Here is a 22,003-nt window from a genome sequence, read left to right as displayed (position 1 = left end):
GAGGGGAGCGTGTTTCTCATTAACTTCCCTGTCCAGATTCTCTCAGCCGTTCGGGGAAGCTGAACCGGCCACCTCTGTCATCTCTTTTTTTTTAGTCTCCATGAGTTATTTTGTCTGCAAGAGTAACTGATGCTCCCAATCTTCTGTTGTATAATTATATCCAGGGCTGCAGTGCTCGATTCTGGTCTCCAGGCTGCTTTTCAAACATCTCAGACTTGGTCTACTTTAGTTGTGTTCCATCTCAAGGCCAGTTCCTTTGAAGGACTTGGCTTCAGAAGACTCTTCAGCATGAAAGCTCCCTTAACATTTTACCTACATCTCTGCTTTAAAATGTCATTGGCTCTATTGGTCCATATATGCTCTTTTTTTTTGTTTTTCATGTCTTGTATTCCCGCTAATTTCAAACAAGATATTATTCAGCCACTTCTTCATCCCAAAATAACATGCCTATTTCTAAGCTGCCAACATCTTAAAACGTATTCATATATTCACAATAATCTTGCAAAGTATCAGACTGACTTGGTTGGACTCAACCGAAACAGCCCTACTCAGACTCTCAAATGACATCCTGATACATGGTGATGCAGGAGAATTCTCTGTTTGGTATTGACGCTCCCTTGCTTTTTCTTACACAAAACAGTTTCTCTTCTTTCTTCTTCTTCATTCTTCTATCCACAGCAATCGTGGCACAAAATTCAAGCAGCCGCTTGGACGTTAAAACTCGAAAGGCCCTGTTTGTCCATTCTGGGCTACATGGCATTGCAACATGACAGATTCTTTGGAAGTTCCAAGTAGATATAAAGGGCTCATTCAAAAACAACAAAACGTATTAAAAACAAATATAAATAATAGATATATATTGTGCACTGTTGAAAACATGGTTATAGATATTGTATTCTATTTCTGCCAGTAAAACTCCTCAAATCCTGCAAGACACTGCAAGGTGCAAAGGTCCCAAACATTAAATATTTTGTGTGTGTGTGGGAGAATCATTGCAACCTCAGAGTTGTAACACATAGGTCAAATTCAGTCTGTATTAAAGCTGGTTCTAAAGTTGTTGGCTAAGACAGCACAAAGCCACTATAAATATGATATATGTACGAAATTGAGCCTTCTGACCTGGAAAAACCTTAAATTCAATGATACTTGACTGAAATATAAAGTTTTTCATGCCCTTGCACTTGGCACTTACATTATACAGAAAACTCAAGGTAATGGCCTCACAAGCTCCACCATGAGAGTGGATGTCATTGTCTAGTGGAAGAAAGGCTCCTTTAGTCAGTCAGCCTTACAGATTCTTTCATTACACATACATCTTAACAGCAAATTATCTGGTTCTGTCTGAGAGGAGTGCAGTTCTAAGATGTTGAATCTCTGACACAGCATTTGGTCCATGCACTTCTGATCTTTTATGTATTTAACCCCGGAAGGATCATGTGTATTGTGTGGCTGGTCTTTCGAGCCAATTAATTCTCAGATGGCCAAACTGCAGAGCTTTAGCTCACTTTGTAGGGCAGGATCCCACGGTGCCAGCCCTTGTGTCGGCATAGTTTTACATTTATTTTTCCATTAATCATTGTCTACTTCATAGTGCATGATCACGCTGCCTGTGTCCTGCACTGTTTTGATGCCAATGTCATTGGTGCTACTTGTTGTGCTTTGTTAGAAGTATCCAATATGAATTTAGCCTCATTCCAGACCTCTGAATCACAACCCACAACTCAAAGTTGTCCAGCAATGCCCATACATATCATGAACGACGGCTAGTCTTCTCTGATTATAGAAATGATAGAGCAAATCAGAGCTTTGTTGGTGACAGCAAGAACGGAGAGGTTATCATCTTTTGCCAGTGCCAAAATGGTGACAGAAACTTTGCCATAAAAACAACGAGAGGTGTGGATGACAATGACACAGATGCACAGGTTCTGTTCATTGGCATCCTTCTTTCATCACTGGGAAGACATTTCATTATATGCCCCTGGCAACCACTATGTATCTTCAGTGTCGACTGGAAACGACAGCAGTAGGTCGTATGTGTCAGTGTGCATAATCCCTTACAAAGGAACTCCTATTTCACTATTTCCTGGAAAAACTTATGTCATTTGGCACTTCTTACAGGGAACATTTAGACAGCGTATCGTTTTTTATCATTTAAAGTGATTTTATTAGAAACTCAGGGCAAATTAATTGCATAACTGTCTTTATCTGATTATGATCACAGCATACACGTCCATGCATTCACTGAGACGGACTTGTGCTGGCATCCTGGACAGATCAGTGAAAAGTGTGGGTTCCCCTGCTCCTGACCGATGTGATCCTGCTGAACAATAATGATGACAAAAGTATCTGTGTGACAGACTGCCCACGCAGACAGAAACTGAAGAATCTTGAAGGTTCTTTCATCTTGTGTGGAGGTCAGTGGGAACTGCGAGAGAAGCACAATTTATTGCCCAAACACTGACTTGTAAATAATGGGCAGAAATGGTAAACAGCAGGATGTCATCTCAGGTAAAATGATGAGATGAGGCTGCATAACAGCGCTGCAGAAACATGTTTTCTTCATTAGTTGGGGAAAAAAAAACGTACAACCTCATTGTGAAATCTTGATTTACATTGATAATCACGGAGAACGCACACAGTGACAGCGTGATGAATGATGGACCATTATGGCGGTTGATGCAGTTTGATATTTATCATAAACTGGATTGAAAAGAAAAATAATAAAACACTTGAATTCAATAATTCATGTGTGTTCAGGGAAACTGGGAAATCTAATAGTGCCTCCATCATGTCTCGACAGCCCATTTGAATGGAAGATAGTGGCAACTTCTTACAGTCCAAGTCATTCTTCATGCTTTGGCGAACACAATAATATTTTATGATTTTTACTGAATTTACAAGGTTACAACAGGCATTACAGAAATAGCCTAGAAGAATTTACTATATATATATAGATATATATATATATAAATTGACACTGTACATATCTTGTGTACATTGTGGTTTAATGATAGTTTTTATAGATTATTCCATTATGATTAACTTTTATAGTCATGTTGTTATTTCTGCAATAATGTCTTCTGTTTTTCCTCATTTTCTTCAGTACATTTTCCTTCTTATCCTCTTCTTTCTCCATTTATTCCTCCTGTTGTTGTTCTCCTCCTTCGCCCTTGTCCTCTCCATCTGCTTCTTTCTCCGCTTCATCTTCTGTTTTCCTCCCTGCTTGTACTCTTTCCTCTTCGCCTCATTTTTCCTCTGCTTATCTTTCTCATTAATTTCCTTCATCCTCTTCTTCTGGTTATTTTCTTCTCTTTTTTTTTTGGGCAAGGAAATTTCAATTTTGACCTTGGGAACAGTATATGTGACAAATTGAAAAAATAAAAAGGTTCTAAAGAAAACACAATTTGTCTTGTTATGCTATTAAATCGAGTCGAGATTATCTCTTCTTCCTCTTTCTGTCTAATCATGGTTTCATTCTATCTATAAACAGAGGCCGTGCTTCCCAGAAAAATGGCTGCTTTGGTTTTTGTTCAAACAGCTTAATGACATAGATTAATGCTCTTCTTATGTCATCTACCAGTAATCAACCTGTTTTCCTTACACTGACACTGCATTGTGTCCTTTACATATGGAGACATGTTGATTAAATACCCCTGTGCTTTGCAGATAACAACTTCGTCCTTTTTTTCTCCTCATTACATTTCAAAAGACTTTTGATTATCTTTGGAGGAAGCATGCACATCCTGATTTCTTGGCAATTTCTCCCTAATTACATAAGATGGGGGAGCATGCGAAATGACAGATGGGTCATTCTAGTGATCCAGGAAATGGAGAGAATCATTTCCCCAATGATCCCGACACCAAAAAACAGACAACAAAGTGCATCATCTGGACCACATTAGCAGTCTGTCTCATTATTTCGGCGAGGAAAAGAAAAAAGAAAAAGAAAACATCCAAAAACTGGATCTGCATTTGGAGCAGAATCCAAAACTGGAGGTTTGTGGCGAGTAAACACATTTTAATGACGGTAACAACCAGATTAGACTCTGAAATATAATGCATAAAATGTTCCTTCATTCCTTAACTACAAAACTAGACTTTCTAGAGACACTTATTTGCATCAAGAATGGCAGGAAAATATGACAAGAGGAACCAAAAATTAGCAGCCTTGAATGCTGTGTTTGCAAATGCGGATAATTTCTTTACAAGAGCAAACAATCTAGCAAAACAAACAAACAAGCTGAAACTTTAGCTTTATTCTAAGTTATGCAGAAAGGGCTCATCGTCCCCCAAGTCATCCTCCTGCATGACATTTATCCTGGGACAGAGTCAGCGGGTGGTTGACATCTGCAGAAGCACAGGGGAGTGGCAGGGGCAGCACCTCTCAACAGGTGCAAGCGATTAGCATGAAACCAGCCCTGCAAAAAAATCAGGTAAATGAGAATAAAGAGAGGGCAGATACGTCAAAGCACTGATCAGCTCATGTTTATGTATATGGATGTTAAGCAACTCTTGTTTGACCGACACTCAAAGACGCTCGAAAGGTGGAAAAGGTGACAGCGAAACGACTTTGTTTCTACACTGAACAAAAATATAAACGCAACACTTTTGTTTTTGCTCCCATTTTCTATATACAAAAAAAACCCCATTTCTCTCAAATATTGTTCACAAATCTGTCTAAATCTGTGTTAGTGAGCGCTTCTCCTTTGCCGAGATAATCCATCCCACCACACAGGTGTGGCATATCAAGGTGCTGATTAGACAGCATGAATATTGCACAGGTGTGCCTTATTCACAATAATGGCCTTGCCACAATAAAAGGCCACTCTGAAATGTGCAGTTTTGCTTTATTGGGGGCCAGTCAGTATCTGGTTTGACCACCATTTGCCTCACGCAGTGCAACACATCTCCTTCACATAGAGTTGACCAGGTTGTTGATTGTGGCCTGTGGAATGTTGGTCCACTCCTGTTCAATGGCTGTGCGAAGTCGCTGGATATCGGCAGGAACTGGAACGCGCTGTCGTATACGCCGATCCGGAGCATCCCAAACATGCTCAATGGGTGACATGTCCGGTGAGTATGCTGGCCATATTTTTGCTCAGTGTATGATCATTCATATTTTAAACAAGAGTTCCTAAAAGACAGCAACTTTTAGATCCCTCTTAGTACGACACCACCTTTCTTGACAAGTAGAAAGAACCGACAAGCTGCTGTTAAACGAGAAAACATAAACCATGCTGCTACATCACGCATCTTACAATAAGTACTTTCTTTTTCAGCAGATTAAGCATTGAATATGCACACCTCAACCATGTCCTGTTTACTTTTTCCAGGCCTGCTTGAGTTCCTACATCTTGCAGAGTTCATTCACACAAGAAGAATGCAACAGCATGTACAGCAGCGGCAGACAAACTGGAGGAATGACTTATCGTAGGCGCACAAGCTGGAGCTGGGTGAGCTAATCTCCTGACTGCTACAATGCCGTTTATGGACATTATGCACACACACACAGACACACATCCTCGCATATGTACATATGAGGGCCTGCGTGCAGCGGCCGTTAGCCAACAATTCCTGAAAATCACAAACCCAGAGACCCAGCAGCTCTTTGATTCAGCTGATCTGGAGAGCCTGCACTTTATTCCCTAACGTTGGTAAAACGGCCCCCTGCTGTGACTAATCTGCAGGATGAGGGAAATAAGACAGAGTAGATTTCTGTAGCAAACTGAAGGGCAGGGAAAAGCTATCTCAGGAGTGATATGGTTCACTGATAATTTTCCGCTGTTACTATGTGTTAATATTTCGGTGATTTTAACCAGTGTGATTGGACAGATCTTGGTTTGCTCACACGGCTGATAAATAAATAAAAAGTATAGATAATAGTAGAAAAATAGTGGTTTTTACACCTGTACACTGATTTTGCTTTGGCTTGTATATGATTGGAAATGAGTTTGCAGCAACTAAGTATTGTAATATATCTAAGAAGTATCCACATTGTTGCTTATGTGAAAGTATCAATACCGTTATATAAAGAAATGGGTTGACACAGCAAGAGACCCAGCAAATCAGGAAATTATATTAAAGTGTCGGAAGTAAAGGCCCCTATTTATAATGTAATACTATCTGTTTATTGCCACTGATGCATTAAAATGTGAGCAGCATTTTTATGTTGCAGCTGGCTGAGACCGAGATAATTTTATATCATTTATATACTGTTGGGTATGCTTCTTGGCACCTCAATATTCTTATTAAATTTAAGAATGAGTTTAATCCACAGGTATATTCATGAAAATTCACTTGAATAAACCACATAAGAAGACTGTCAAAGGATTATATTAATTCATGCAGTAGCCCCAACCCAATATCCAAAACCATCCCACTTGTCCCAACAACCCCACTGTGGGCAGAAGCAAACACCATATACAAATGTTTGTTTTCCCAGATGTAACCACACACAGTTGTATGTAAATGCATATACGCGCGCCCGCCTTCATGCACCAGTGCACCCATAGTAAAAACATATTGAGTGATAACTGTGAACCCACCCCCGAGGATCAAAGAGAAGCAGGTCGCATTTAGATTCTGAGGTGTTCAGGGGAGCAAAAAAGGTGTAGACGCAGTGGGAGGCAGTGTCAACAGTCGACAGAGCAGGTAAAAACAGCAGAATGCATGAGCTGGCCACTGAGGGCAAAAATACACCACCAGAAATAACTGACTTTGCTTTACGTCTTCATCGACAAGTGGGTCTTTTGATCCGAGCTGCTGGGGAGAAATACTTTTTGGACGCCATGACACTGGCCTGGGCTAGAAAACGGGCTGATTGGACAAGTGGCATTATATGGATTTAAAACAGTGCCCAACTTCCACTGTACCAAAATGACAACACTTTAGTGCACAGATATTTTGGATTCGACTCAGAAAGCATCTTCAAACAGTGCTAAAAACTTTTAATTCCCATCTAAACACGATGCATAAGTGTCTACAAACTAAGCACCATTATGGAAAAAGGCCTAATCTCGTCTGTTTGTTTCCTCCTTTTGCCTTTGTACAGAGATATTCAAATGATGTTGTCATTTTAGGTTGATAAGACATAACTTAATAATCATAATCAAATCCATAGTGGACAGTGCATCAGAACTACACCACAGGACCTAGACATTGGAAAATATTTTATAAACCCAGAAAGTCCAACAAAGTATGTATGATCTTGGTGGAAGAAGTGATGAAAACCCTAGAGTATGGTTCTGGCAGAACTCTAGAGGTCTTTGTCCTTCTGAAAAAATATTCCATCACAAATGGTCAGCAGTGCAACTTTACAAGTCTGGGCTGAGAGGGCAGACAGTGGTGAGAGGGAAGCCACTCTTGAATAAAAAGCATGATGGCTGTACAGAGTTTGTAATAATCCAGCAACAGATCCTGCAACAGAGAGAATGTCACGAAAGATCCTGTTGTCAGATAAATAGGAAATTAAACTCCTCCACCAGAATGCCAAATGTTATATGGAGCGCGGTGACTCCATGATGTGATTTCAGCTACAGGAACAGAAGGAACGACAAATGAAGCCAAGGTCAGATTCTTTCCTTGAAATTCATTGAGCATTCTCAACGTCAGCTTCAGAGTATCAATAACCTTGCGGGCCTTTAGCCTTATACCTACAGACCTCAGCTGTTAACCTAAGATGGCAAAAATCAACACTGCAGTGGCTTTGGAACAATGTAAAGGTTCTTGAATGGGATGACTCTAAGACAGCAGATTAGAGGTTGAGCAAATCTGCAAACAATGATGGGACAAAATCCAAAATTCGAAATGTGCCAAGCTCATACGGAGATATTCAAAAGCACTGGGTGCTGTAGTGACTGCTAAAGAGGCTTATGAAGCGCCAATTTAAGGTGCCAAATACTTATTACATTCATTTAATAAGATGTTTTTTGTCTTTGATTTGTGTTGGAAAAAGAAACACTTAAAAACTTGATTTTTCTTGTGGTTGTAGAAAATTTTGCCAAAACTGTTTGACAAAAAGAACAATAGGTGTGAATATTTTACTGTATAAATACCAAAAAGCCACAGCAGGGATATACTGCAATCACTGCAGGATATAAGGTCAGACACCACACCCTGGATTGTATTAGATTACATTAAGTACAACAGATTAGACATGATGTGTGTATAACACTTATATTTCCATGTTTCACTTTTATAACCAGACATTTGGTGGCGGTAAGACAGTAACACACATATACTGTTCTTACAGATACACATAAAAGGTTAACATTGTCCTCTTAAGATTAATGAAAGTGGAGATGAAAAATACTTGTATGGGAAGGCAGAGCTGAGCATAGACCTGGTCCACTGCCACTGCAGTGAACAACTGCAACTGTATTTATGTTTATGCGGCAGATAATTAACTATTGATTTAAGCTTTTGAAGTCCTTGTTTTCTGATGAAAAGTGTAAGGAGGCCGCAAGCTGATAATTTGTAACATTTTTGCTCCGCAGTGTAAAGGGCCCATCTCTTTGCTGTATTCCACAAAAGTCTAAAGGGCGATTGATTACCTAAGCATTTTCTGAGCATCTACTAGGATTCCACTGACCCTAACTGACCTCAATGTACAGCTTGTCTCAGCCCTAATTTAGCCCCCCGCCTCCCTTCACCACCACCACCGCCACCTAGCAAATTTTAATAAAGTTCAAATGAGTTGGGCATGTTGGCAAAGTTTTCTCCTTTCACTTGGTTTTGAGTCAGTGATGGACAGCCCTTATTTCTCTCTGGCACGTTGACATGTAGGAGATGGGGCACCACCATTAAAAAATCAATATCACAGACACAGATTGGCAATTTGAGAAAGAGAAGTGACACAGTGAGTATTCAGAGGGGACGTGTGAGTCCTTAATGTGTGTCAAACTATGACATTATGAGTGCAACAAGAACACAAAGAATGTGGCATTTGTTAAAATGAACACACTATGTGAAATAAAATTAATTGGCCATTCTATTTTATGACTGACACGGTCAACATAAACTTTCTTTAAAACAACTGACCTCAGTTAAACAGCGGGGTATCAGGGTAACATAGCAATTAGGTGAATGTGTTCGGTCTTCTGTTATGACAAATCGTCCACCTTTATGAAGACAAAGAATCTGTGCACACTTCAGAGTTGCTGCTTGTTCTGACCCTGACATTCGCCCTTCTTGACAAAGAGAGTCAGTGGATGGAGAATGTTTAACCCTGGGGACCATTATTACAACCATTAATACACCATAATCTAAAGCCAAGCTAGTGGCCCCTAGGGGCTGTAATGATCTTTAAACCCCAGTATTAGAGAAGCGTTGGATGGAACAAACAGCAGGACAACAACATCGTTAATATCAAAATGGTCTACTCTCTTGGAAGCATGAAAGTGCATTTCACCATGACAGCGGAATGTAATAAATCCTAAATGGGGAAAAGTTCATCACAGAAAAAATTTTGATATCTCTAATTCATGAGAAGACATCTTGAGTTATTAAAAGCAACAGGTTTGACCTGCTGGTGGCACCTGAGGAAAAGTAAGGGGATTATCAAATTCAGTAGGTTTCATCCTCTAGGGAGCATGCATGTCTGTAAAAAGTATCATGGTAATTGAGGTATTTTCAGTCTTGACCATTGGCATCCATAGAACCACACTCTGAGGCTAAAAAATAGAAAATAGCTACAGTGCAACAACTCAAGAGCAAAAAACTTTTTTATCCAGAATTTTTCTTTCTTTAAAATCCACAGATGCTTTGATCTTTTGTTCCAGTTTGTTTGGAGCACGGGATGCACAAGATGTTCTTTTTTATCTGCGATCCTATTTGTTCAGACAATGTATGCCACTAAAAATCAATCATTGTTTCTTTTCAGTGTTTGTAGAGTTATTTGAAACAAGATCTTGTTTTCCAAGAGTAACAATGGTCATCTGTGTTCCCAGTCTTTGCATTATGGTACCGAGTGTGATGAACTCGCTTTTTTGCTTTTTTGGCACAGATCCATTAGCTTACTGCATGAGGATAGTGTTTAGCACAACCCATCAGGCTGAAATAAATAGATTTTAAAGTGTGCATGACAGAAAAGCACAGCAGGCAGAATGAAAAAAATTGGCTTTTAGGGATTTGGCTGCTGTAGTTTGAAATAGTGAGAAAACGACAAGAGTAAGCTAAATGTCCAATGCACATTGATGTAATAAGGACGAGTATAACCACAGCAAGATTTCATACATTTTTGAGCTTTCAGGTTGTTTATGGGCATAGGACAATAGCAATTTCCATCATGTATAATAAAATGGACCATATAAAATAGCACAGGACATGGAAGAATGTTTTTGTTTGTCCTACAGCGTAGCCTTCTGCTTAGAGGCAAAAACCATCCCTGCTGTCAGCTGGCTTTTAGAAAAGGTTCATTGGTTGAATTTAACATACAAAGTACATTAGACGGCTTCTTTGGGATCCATCAAGTCAGTTCTGCTTAAAAATGTATCATCACTTGCTGTCACATTAATGATAAAATGCATTTAATTTAGGCCCTGATTGAGCACTTTTAAAGGAAGTCAACGACAGAAATGATGATAACATGCAACACAGACAAGGTCAGTTTTGATTAGTGGTCTGAACATGGTGAGATCAGTGCAGTCACAGATGCGTTTGGGTAGAGAGCTCCAGAGTCCAGTGAGTGGTGGAGAAAGGAGGTTTGGCATCAGGAGCGTGGTGATGGAGTAGGTCGGTGAGGTAGGAGGGGGCGTGGAAGGCTTTGAGTGAGGAGAGGGACTTGAGTCTGTTGTAGGGCAGGGAGCCAGCAGAGGTCCTAGAGGACAGGTGATGTGGCCATGGGCGTGGGAGCAGGCGGGCAGCAGAGTTCTGGATGTACTGGAGTTTTTTTTTTTTAGGACTTAAGATGATGTGTCGTAAAGAATTCTGTTGCAGTAGTCAATTTAAAATGCCACAAAGGCATGGGATAGCAGAGAAGCAGAGTGATGGCCAGAGATGAGCTATGTTTCTTTTCTTCTTTTTTTTTAAGGTGGAAAAGGGTTCTGGTGATGTGATTGATGTGGTCTTTAAAGGAGAGATTGTTGTTGAAAAATGATTGCTGGTAGCAGGTGTGGAGGGATGCAGACAGAGCGGAGTTGTCGATGGTAAAGCAGAAGTTGTGAGTGGTTTCGGAGAGTGATTTGGCACCGATGATGATCATGTCGGATTTGCCACAGTTTAGTTTGAAGAAGTTGGCTTGTATCCACAATTTAATGGCAGTGAGGCGGTGGGTGAGAGTGGAGTGAGCCGCAGTGGTGATGAATGTAGAGGAGATGTAGAGCCTAATGTCATCGGTGTAGCAGTGGTAGTGGAGACCATGACGACATACTGTATGGAGTTGCCAAGGGGATCATACAGAGGATCAACATTAGAGGATCAAGCATCAAACTCTGTTGGACGCCTTGGGTTAGAGAAATGGTGGAGGAGGTGTAGTTACTGAGATTGAGATGGTTTGAACAGGTAATTCAGGATGGCTTTGAGTTGGAAGGCAACAGCCCAGGTGGGTGTGAGGAGAGTTTCACAGGAAGTGGAGCCTTGAAATTGGTGGAGCCAGAGTGCATGAGGTGAGACAAGTAGGTGGATAACGCCAGCGACTAAAGGAGTGGGAAAAAAAAGATTTAGAAAACAGTGTGTTTGGAAGAATGCCAGCAGGAATGGAAATGGTGGTTGTTTTAATGAAGTTAGGAAAACTAATGAGTCTAATTGCCTGTTTGTGTTATTAATGTTCATGAACATAAGCATGCCTTCATGAGATTAAGAGCAAGACACTCTCCTTGCTATTTTCATGTTTTGCAGCTCTATCTTTGTGTTTTAATGATTTGGGATTTCCTCTCCCATTGTTTTTAATAAAATACACTATTACTTGTGAGTAATTCCCCCAAGAAAGTCTAATGGATTGAAGACTTATGAAAAGGGTGCAAACACACCTCAACAAGTCCACGATAGCACCATCAGGCACACAAAAATATAACAGAGCTGACTGAAAATAAGATGAATTCTACCTTTCACCCAGAAAACAGAGTTAAAAGTCCACTGGCATTAGAATATAGAGCTACTGAAAAATAATTTTCCACTTCTGCGGAGAATAATATGGGTTGTTTGAGGGGAGAAAAGTGCCATCCCTACTGAAGGTGTGCTCACTTGGTCCAGGGCTGCACAATGTTTAGTTTGGTTTGTGTCTCCATAAGGTTCCACAATGGTCAAATAATGAGAGGATTTTGGAAATAATGACCAGATCTTGCACATCATGACAAAGTATTTATTTTCACCCCCAAACTGGCAGGTTTCATTATTATCCGTCTCCCCGTTGCTTCTTCTATGGAACAGATACTAAATCAACTGAGAATTTTTTTTCCAAACATTCAATAGTTTCATGAGACACACAAATTACTTCATTTTTTGAACCAGCCTCTGTAAAGAGAATACAACTGGTATCTTAAGAATTACGCCGCAGCATGCCACCAGCTTTAATTGTGGTGAAATTGTCCTGGCTGGGAATTTTCATCAAACATAGATGGTGTCACCAGCTATTGAACTGTATCCACTACTGTAGACGATGGGTCTAATAGATGACAGCTCTCACTGTGAAGCAGCAAGGGCAGAGACTGACTACATCCTGGCCAAGACATTATATCTAACCTCAAACTATCTTGCTGTAACATGGTGCTCCATTTTCCTGCTTGATCATTTCCAGCTGTGATGACCCTCTGGCTCTGTCTGTTATAATGTCACCACACCAAGTACTGGCCTCACTCATTAGTTCTTTACATTATACTATACCGTCACTCTCTTTATGAGCCTCATTATGCCAAAAGTCACCAAATGCTCCTTCTGTCAGGGTGTGTGGTAGGACCCAAACGCAGCACAACCACAGAGGAAATGTGGTAATGTCCTTTAATCTCACTCAAGAAAGCCCGAGCGGTGACGCCACACAGCCGCAGGCAGACGAGAATCAGGAAACACACAGGCAAAACTCATGGTCAGGAACAGAAGGCTGTAGCGATTATAAGGGCAGAGACGAGGAGGGATAATCAGGGGCAAGCCGAGTCGAAACCGGGAGATTGGTCCAAGAACGAGTGCTGGAGAGTGCTGGGTGATGAGCGGACATGAGACATGAGATGGCCAGAGATGAGCTATGTTCATTTTCTTCTTTTTTTTTTAAGGTGGAAAAGGGTTCTGGTGATGTGATTGATGTGGTCTTTAAAGGAGAGATTGTTGTTGAAAAATGATTGCTGGTAGCAGGTGTGGAGGGATGCAGACAGAGCGGAGTTGTCGATGGTAAAGCAGAAGTTGTGAGTGGTTTTGGAGAGGGATTTGGCACCGATGATGATCATGTCGGATTTGCCACAGTTTAGTTTGAAGAAGTTGGCTTGTATCCACGATTTAATGGCAGTGAGGCGGTGGGTGAGAGTGGAGTGAGCCGCAGTGGTGATGGATGTAGAGGAGATGTAGAGCCTAATGTCATCGGTGTAGCAGTGGTAGTGGAGACCATGACGACATACTGGCGACACGCCACACAGCCGCAGGCAGACGAGAATCAGGAAACACACAGGCAAAACTCGTGGTCAGGAACAGAAGGCTGTAGCGATTCTAAGGGCAGAGACGAGGAGGGATAGTCAGGGGCAAGCCGAGTCGAAACCGGGAGATCGGTCCAAGAACGAGTGCTGGAGAGTGCTGGGTGATGAGCGGACATGAGACACAGCTGGGAGCAACAGGTGGAACTGATCACGGTAGATGAGGGTGTGTGGCAAGGTGGTGAGAGACGGAGGTGAGAGGGAGTCTCCCCGCAAGCAGGAGAGCAGTAGAACAGACTGTGACACCTTCAGGTGAAACCTCTTGATCCCGAGCTACACCTGGGGCTTTGATTTTGAAGCTCTCTAAATTAGAAAGGCTTAATAGAGAATGCAATTGGATCCCGCCATTTCTTTTTCTTATATTAAATTGTAAATCTATAAATCTACTGCAAAACCCTTTCTGAAAGCCATAAATGGAATAGAAGACCTCATAAATGTTGTCATTTTAAGGTTGGGACATATTTGCTGGACCTATTAAATAAGTTAAGTATCAACACACAAGAGCTGCACAATAGCAGTCACTCCAATTAGCCAGGGTACTTTCGAACTATTGTCTGAGCTACATATAGAGTCAGCTTGGCAAAGTTCCCTCTGATGGTCATGAAAAGGACTGGCAGCCGGTAAACTGACCACACCGCCACCCTGTAAGTCGGGGGTAGCTTTCTCTAGAGCCAATTTGCAAACAAACAATAAACAAATATGGGCAGATTTTCATAGTCATATCCATCTGTCACAGGTAGATGATGCAGTATTTTCCAACCAAGCATTATTCACCCCATGACTGACTGTCTACTCGAAGACTAGTCCAGTTTCATTATTCTGCTTCTAATATAAGGGGCGGTTAGCTTTCCCACTTGCTGTGGGCCCATAGGCTCATTGGAAGCATGGACAGATATGAGACAATAGGGCACATGGGCACTTATTTTGTGAACTCTGTATGGGCACCAGAACTAAACATCCTCCAGAAAACCAGAGGGTACAAAACCTTCCTTTGAAGAGGTCACGATGGCTTCCTCTTTGTCATCTTCAAAGTCAATTCAAAAGCCGTTCTTTGTAGAGATTTCTGATGAAGCCCTTGTAGTCTCCAATGAGGAATGTTAAAAACAGTTTCCTCTCAGTCTCTAGTAATGTTCATAGGCCTGTGGAATGGACCCATTTGTTGAAGGAAAATGGAAGCCACCCGTTTTGGGGCTGGCTTGAGACCACTATCTTGAGCTGCACCTAAGTTAAGATGCAGTTTTTACATTTTTCTAAATGTATCACTAAGGTACAATCTGTCCTTCAGGCTGTTTGAAGCATACTAGTCTGTCTCACAAGCAATGCCACGGAAAACAATTCTATTCAAACTTACTGAGCATCTGTTAACAATGTCATTCAAGCACCAAATTGCCTTAAAGTCTTTAAAGCAAACAGAAGTGCAACTTAAGTCAGACTTTAATTAAGATGTAATTACAGGAAATGACCCCAAAATTGCTTGATATTATGGGAATAAAGGGACAGATGTTGACATCTGATAGCCACCAGGTACTCAGAAAACATTAACAAAATGAACTGAGGGTGACTTCTTAATTACATCCAAGAGCACAGACATGTCCATCACGCATAAATAACTTCACAAGGACAGGAACTGGATTCCTTTTCACCCTCACTGACTTCACTGCATTATAAAATTATAGAAAAATACATGAAAAATTAAACAACTGATTATTTTTTGTCTCTTGACAGAATGGATGTCAGATTTTGTTGGCTTGGCATTAATACAATGTGCAGACTGCATCACTCTCAGTGCATGCTGGGATATGCCCTGGCCCACCATGACCCTGAAGGGATTAAGTGGGAAGAGAAAGGGAATGAAAGACAACAGATGCACATCGGCCATCCCACTGTCTCAGGGATGTGCCCGAAAGACGACACAGAATTGGTACAACTCAAAGGTGAGCTCTGACCCTACTAAAGAGTTCTGACAAGTGAGTTTCTTGTCTGCACTTCGCTGGATGAGTTGTTTATCCTCATCAAAGTGTATGCATGTTTATGGGTGCGAAAGGAAGGCAAGAAAAGAGAGAAAAACAGAATCCTCAAGTTCATCCCAATTAAATAAATGAATCATTGCAGAGCAATAGCTGAGTAGATCAGAACAACACTGCCAACGGGTCCCCCACTGTTCCAGCCAGCGGGCCTTGGCCACCCTCGGAGATTAATCAAATTCATGGAATGTTTGATTTGCATTTCATTAAAGATTTGGGTGGGAAATTAATGGGGAGGCACTTTGTTTTCAGGGGACAGACTTTGCTAAAATTCAAACCCATCTTCATTTGCGTCTCGCCTTCACTTTGTTATGTCACTCAAATTCCGTTTTTATCATTGCCGACATGGCGTTGGGTTCCTCTGGTTGCTCCCCGGGGAGTGGGAAGGGAATCAGTGTAATCTGATGTTTTTCTGGCCCCCGACTTTCTGTTTTTACACGGGCTCTGTTTTACTGTGTGTTATATTTGCTTGTCTTATAGAAATTGGCACATATCCAAGGCTGTACTGTATCTTTTAGCCTCTGCTGGGCCTCAAATTTCTAGCAGATGATTGAAAAGAAAATAAGTTATGTTAGTTGGCACATTTCCATCATGACTCGCCTTGTATCACAGCGCCTCTGATGCACGTCAAATGAATAAATGAATAGATATGTGGCCATATGATGCTGTGAAGCCCGTTCATTTCTAAGAATGCATTTTATAATAATACCCATTAGTCTGTGGTCTTACCCACTGTAAATGTTTTATCAGCTGCACATATGCATTGTCCCATATACCTAAACAGCTGCCAGTTTTGATGTTCACTATGTGCACAGATGGGTAGAATCCTGATCTCTTTTACTGTCCAAATGCATCCCATGTTTCAGTGGCTGTGCAAACTCTGGAACATCTGGGTCAAATCAAATTTGTGACATCTGTGTCCTTTTGGATGTATGCCCCAGATGTCTAAAGTGACTGTCAGGGATATACATATACTTAAAAACTGCAAAGTTTTATTCAATTGCTATGTCACTCTAGGTATATCTACCTAGAGGTAGTAGATGCATATTATAATATGTTAGTATTCTATTTTTATTTGATTTTATTCTCAATGCAACTCTCTATTAGCCCTGATGCCTCGATTTTGAGAAGTTAATTAAGATGGCATTTTACAGCACAGACAACATAATGCATTTCCTGTCCCAAAGCAAATTAACTTAAATTACAACGAGTGAAAAGACACAATGATGCACAATCACCCCAGTTAAAAGCAATCATTGTTCCTGAGCTGACTTCATGAGCACTGCTTGCCTGCCATCCGCTTTTGAGTTGCACATTTGGGAGCATTTCAGCATTCTTATTGTGCCAACCTGCATTAGATCAACCACTCGCTGATCAAACAGTTAGAGTATTTTCATTCATCCTCCATTGGACTTGCCAGTCTTGTAACCCATCTGTATAAACAGCATCTACATGAAACGCAGGTCAGGATTTAAAACACTGATCTTGATCATATCAATAGCACAGGTATTGATAATCAATGTGAATGAACCTGCACTGTGTTGTAAACACATTTACATTTGCACACCACCAATCAATACTATGGAACTGCATACTGGCCTACAGCAGTGACATGTCAGCAGGTTGACTCCTAAGGTACAACATTTCATTATTACAGCCTTTTTCTGTCAACAATTAAGGGATATTGGGATATAAAACTGACCAACCGACCATGCATAGGACTAAAGTTCCAAATGTATTGTATTTATTAAAAAGAACGGAGAGGAAAATCATTTCACACATGAGAATTAGAGCTCAGCAGTGTTGGATGAGTACAACTATCAGCTGTGGCGGAGACAGATAGAAACGTGCAACACAGTCCACCCTGCCAATACTAACACTTTGGCACCGGACTGTATTTACTTCCACACTCAGGCAAATAATCCAGATAAAACCAAGAGTTTTGTTTTAATAATATCAGAAGCTCAGCCTCATGCCAGTACGGGATCACAGGAGGAATGACAAGACTGGAATCAAGCCTGTTTGAGTACAACTGAGAATATAGGAAGGCTGAGTTCATATGTGTTTGTAACTGAGCTTTAGCAGAGCATATCTGACAAACATGCTCATCTCCATATGATTTAATTAACAGATAAACACATCAGTGGCTCATATTGTCAGCGATGATGCTTTTTTTTTTTTTTTTATCTCTAAATGTGGTGCATTCACAATTGAATTTCTCTCCGGTCAGTCTGAACTGCTGCAGTGCAGAGGATGATAGTGTTATTGCATTGATTTTTATAACTTAACTCATTTTGCCTGTTTGTAATTTCTGATGAGAAGAACCTCAACATTAATGACTATGGATTTCCAGAGCAGAACTTGTCAGTGGTTGACTGTTCATTAACATACTGTATATGGGGGCACCCTGCGACAGCCTTAAAATGCACTAACAAAGTGAAATATCTCTTTTAAAGGAAAACTTTGGCACAGGCCATTTCTCGTAGCCTAATATATTTTATGTAAACGAGCCCCGCATATCTTTATTGATCTCGGGCAGAAATTATCATACATCTGCAAGGCACTCCCTGTGAGCTCACTTTTGAGACCAGTCGGTTTAAGGAAACAAGACTCTCATGCAATGACAGCTTGCATTAGCTTCCGATAATAAAATATCATGCATGCACACTTTGTACCATCTCAGTTGCCTCATTAACTAAATAAGTTAATGACTTTTCACAGGTCTTGTGTTGTTACTTTTACGAAGTAATTTATTAATCCGTGTGTATACATACATCCGTGGATGCGCTGGGACACATCATCAGTGATGTATGTATCCTGAGCTCATCGGGTGTTTCGGGTCTTTCAACATCAGACACCCTCCCTCAGGCGACCCAGTCGGGGGTGATCAGACCCCGACTTGTGTCCCAGCAGCGTTGGCCCATTTCTCTGACCTTTTAATCCAGATCCACCTCGAGGCTCTCTCTGCAGCCTCTGTGGTAGACCTGATGGCTCTCTTCTTTGCAGCCCCTGTGATGCCAAGCAGGGTGTAGATCTTGCTGAGGGAGCGGGCAGCAAAGCCTCGACATCCTACCTCTACTGGCTTGCAGCGGGCTTTCCAGCCTCTTTTCCAGCATTCCTCTGTGAGCTCGTGATATTTGAGCCGCTTGCGCTCATTGGCCTCCTCCATGCGGTCCTCCCAGGGGACTGTTAGCTCCAATAAGAGAACTTGCTTGGAGGAGACAGATGTTAGCACCATATCTGGTCTCAAAGAGGTCGGTGTTATGTACTCTGGGAACTTGAGCTGCCTGCCCAAGTCAACCCACAGTTCCCAGTCAGATGCCGATGAGAGTAGGCTGGCTGCTGATGTTGTCTGTGGTCGTGGCTTTTCTCCGGCTTTCACAAAAAGTATTTTCTCCTTTGTGTGGGTCTGTCTGTTGGCCACTGCAGTGGAGATGGTCTTGGCCACTGTCTTTAGCACTTGGTCGTGGCGCCAACGGTAGCGTCCTTCGCTAAGGGCTGCTGGGCAGCTGCTCAAGATGTGCTCCAATGTGCCCCGTCCTGGGCAGAGAGGACAAGTTGGAAGATCACTCTTTCCCCAGACGTGCAGGTTAGATGGACTTGGTAGCACATCGTAGACAGCTTGGATGATGAACTTGATCCGCTGTGGCTCTGCCTTCCAGATGTCATTCCAGGTCAGTTCTCTCTCCTGCTCTCCTTTCCACCTTGTTGAAGCCCCCTGCTGCCGCATGCTCAACACCTGCCCGTACCTCCTCCAGGACAAGATGGCGTCTGTCCTTGCCTTGGGCCAGGTCGCACCGTGGCTGAGGGATGGCTCCCACCGAGCCCACCAGCGCCTTGTGTCTCAGCCGGGACCTCCAGCCCCTCTTGAGCTTTAAATTTCCTGCCCGTCCTCACCACTATGCCTGCTGATGCCACTCTGGTGTCACTTGAGTCTCGGTAGGCTAGTGCCTCTCTTGTGCAGGAAATCCTGAATTCCTCTTCCAGGCTGCTGAAGGGAAGCTGGAGTTTATTGCTCCTGCTGTACAGAGCAGCACTTGTGAGACTACGTGGGAGACCCAGCCATCTTCGGAGGTAGGAGCTGATCTTTATCTCCAGGGTCTCTACAGTGGACAAAGTCACCTCATAGACCAGCAACGGCCAGAGTACGCGGGGCAGGATGCCATGTTGGTATAGCCATGGCTTGAACCTGCCGGGTAGGTCAGACTTGTCCACTTTAGACAACCAGGCCTCAAGCTTCTTGGTGGTCGCTTGGACTGACGCTGTGTCTCTGAGGCTGCAGTCAAAAACCTTTCCTAGGCTAGTGACTGGTTTCTCAGTGATGGATGGTATTGGCACGCCGTCCACAACAAAGCGAAACTTGTCCACAACTTTTCCTCTCTTCAGGACCATGGATCTGGATTTTGTTGGCTTGAAACTCATCCTTGCCCAGCGGATGAGCTTTTCCAGGCCCTGAAGGATCCACCTGCATCCTGGCACGGATGTGGTGGTCACCGTGAGGTCGTCCATGAAGGCGCGGATGGGGGGCTGTCGAGTTCCAGGCTTTGATAGGGGGCCTCTATACTCCGTCTCAGCTGCCTTCACCAGCATGCTCATGGCAAGAGCAAACAAGATAACTGAGATTGTGCAGCCAGTTATGATCCCTTTCTCGAGCTGGTGCCAGTTGGATGTTATGCTCCCTGATGTCACTCTCAACCTGAACTCCCCATAGTAGTTCAGGATGATGTTCTTGATCTTGCAGGGTATGTGGTGTCGGTCCAGGGTAGTTTCCACCAGCTTATGGGGAATCGACCCATATGCATTGGCTATTCCCCTCACGTGCCTCCCTGATTAGCTGGGTGACCACCCCGCTGTGTTCCAGGCACCCTGGGACTCCAGGAATGCCGCCTTTCTGTACTGCGATGTCGATGTACTTGTTCTTTAGGAGGAAGTCTGTCATTCTTCTAGCCAGGATGCTAAAGAAGACCTTTCCCTCCACGCTGAGGAGTGAGATGGATCGGAACTGCTCCAGCCTGGTTGAGTTCTCTTCCTTGGGTATCCAGACGCCCTCCACCCATCTCCACTGGTCTGCGATGGCCCCCCTTCGCCAAATCACTCGCAGCAACTTCCAGAGGATTCCGAGGAGGTTTGGGCAGCGCTTGTACACCTTGTAGGGTACCCGGCTCGGACCTGGGGCAGAGCTGGCCCTGGCGGCTGTTACTACCTCCTGGACTTCCTTCCACGTGGGATCTGAGGTGTTAAACTCCACTAGAGGGGCTGGCATGTCCAGGAGAGCTCTCTGTGGTCCAAGCTCTTGCTCTCTGTGCGGGTCACTAAGGGTGTTGTGCAGGAAGTTGTCTACTTCCTCCTGGGTGCACTCAAGCCGCCCACTGCGTTTCTGCCCTAACAGCTGCTTTGTAAAACCAAATGGGTTGGCTAGGAAGGAACTTCGCTTCCTGGCTCTCTCCATCCTCCGTCTCCTGTGCCATTCAGCTCTACGCAGGGTCTTGAGGGACTTCCGGATGGATTGACGGAGCTCAGTGAGACGTGGCTTCTCCTCCTCAGGTGCTGTCTTGAACTGCTTGGCCAATATCCGCAGCTCTTTCCGCAGGCGGTGGATCTTATCTGCCCTACGGTTGTTGGTGTACGTTGGCTTGCTGGACTTGGGCTCCTCGACACCAAACCTCTCAGCCCCAAAGCTTGTAATGATGGTAGTCAGGTTCTTGAGTAGGCCATCAACATTTCCTCTTGCAGTTGCAATGATGATGCTAGATGTATCCTCATCAAATTGTTGCCACAGGCTGTGCTGCTTTGCTTGAGGCCACTTGATGCGATGGTTCTGGACTACTCTGCTGGGAATAGGAGTGCTGGGCACTTAGAGGTTTTGGGCTCTGTGGGTTGTCTCCAGGCCGGGCTCCTCCTGCGTCTCACCAGGCTTTGATCCTGTGCGCTGTGCTGCAGTCTTCTTCACCAAGCATCTCATCCGGCCCTGATGGATTTTTAGGCCTCGGTCATTCGTGCAGACTTTGCCGCAGATGCATCTGCTTGTCATGGTCGATTGTCCATTTTCCAAAGTCGTCATCGTTAGGTCCGTCCTGTTGGGGTGCTCATCCTCCCCCCTCCTCGGGCACCCCTGGGTGTATTTATCCGTGGGATGATCTGTAGCTTGCTAGGGTTCTCCCTCACAGGAGATGCAGATAGGGCTGCTAACCCTTCCCTGCCCCGGGTTGCCGTCTCTCTGTGCGGTCCTCTGTCTCTCCAGTTGTCACCAAACTTTCCTGGTCGTCACCCAGTCTATTCCTGGGAGTCACTGGACGAGCCAGTTAGAAGGTGTATACATACATCTGTGGATGCGCTGGGACACATCATCAGTGATGTATCTGGGAT

General features: G+C 43.0%; 1 pseudogene; it reads right to left on the bottom strand.

Annotated features, from left to right (window-relative positions):
• Window positions 1-18,487: 18,487 nt before the first annotated feature.
• Window positions 18,488-21,594, bottom strand: LOC139223407 (uncharacterized; annotated as a pseudogene).
• Between the last annotated feature and the right edge of the window lie 409 nt (window positions 21,595-22,003).

The sequence above is a fragment of the Pempheris klunzingeri genome, chromosome 24 (genome assembly GCF_042242105.1).
Source record: "Pempheris klunzingeri isolate RE-2024b chromosome 24, fPemKlu1.hap1, whole genome shotgun sequence".
NCBI lineage: Eukaryota > Metazoa > Chordata > Actinopteri > Acropomatiformes > Pempheridae > Pempheris > Pempheris klunzingeri.
The sequence above is the reverse complement of the archived record's forward strand: the minus strand, read 5'-3'. Positions and strand labels throughout refer to the sequence as shown.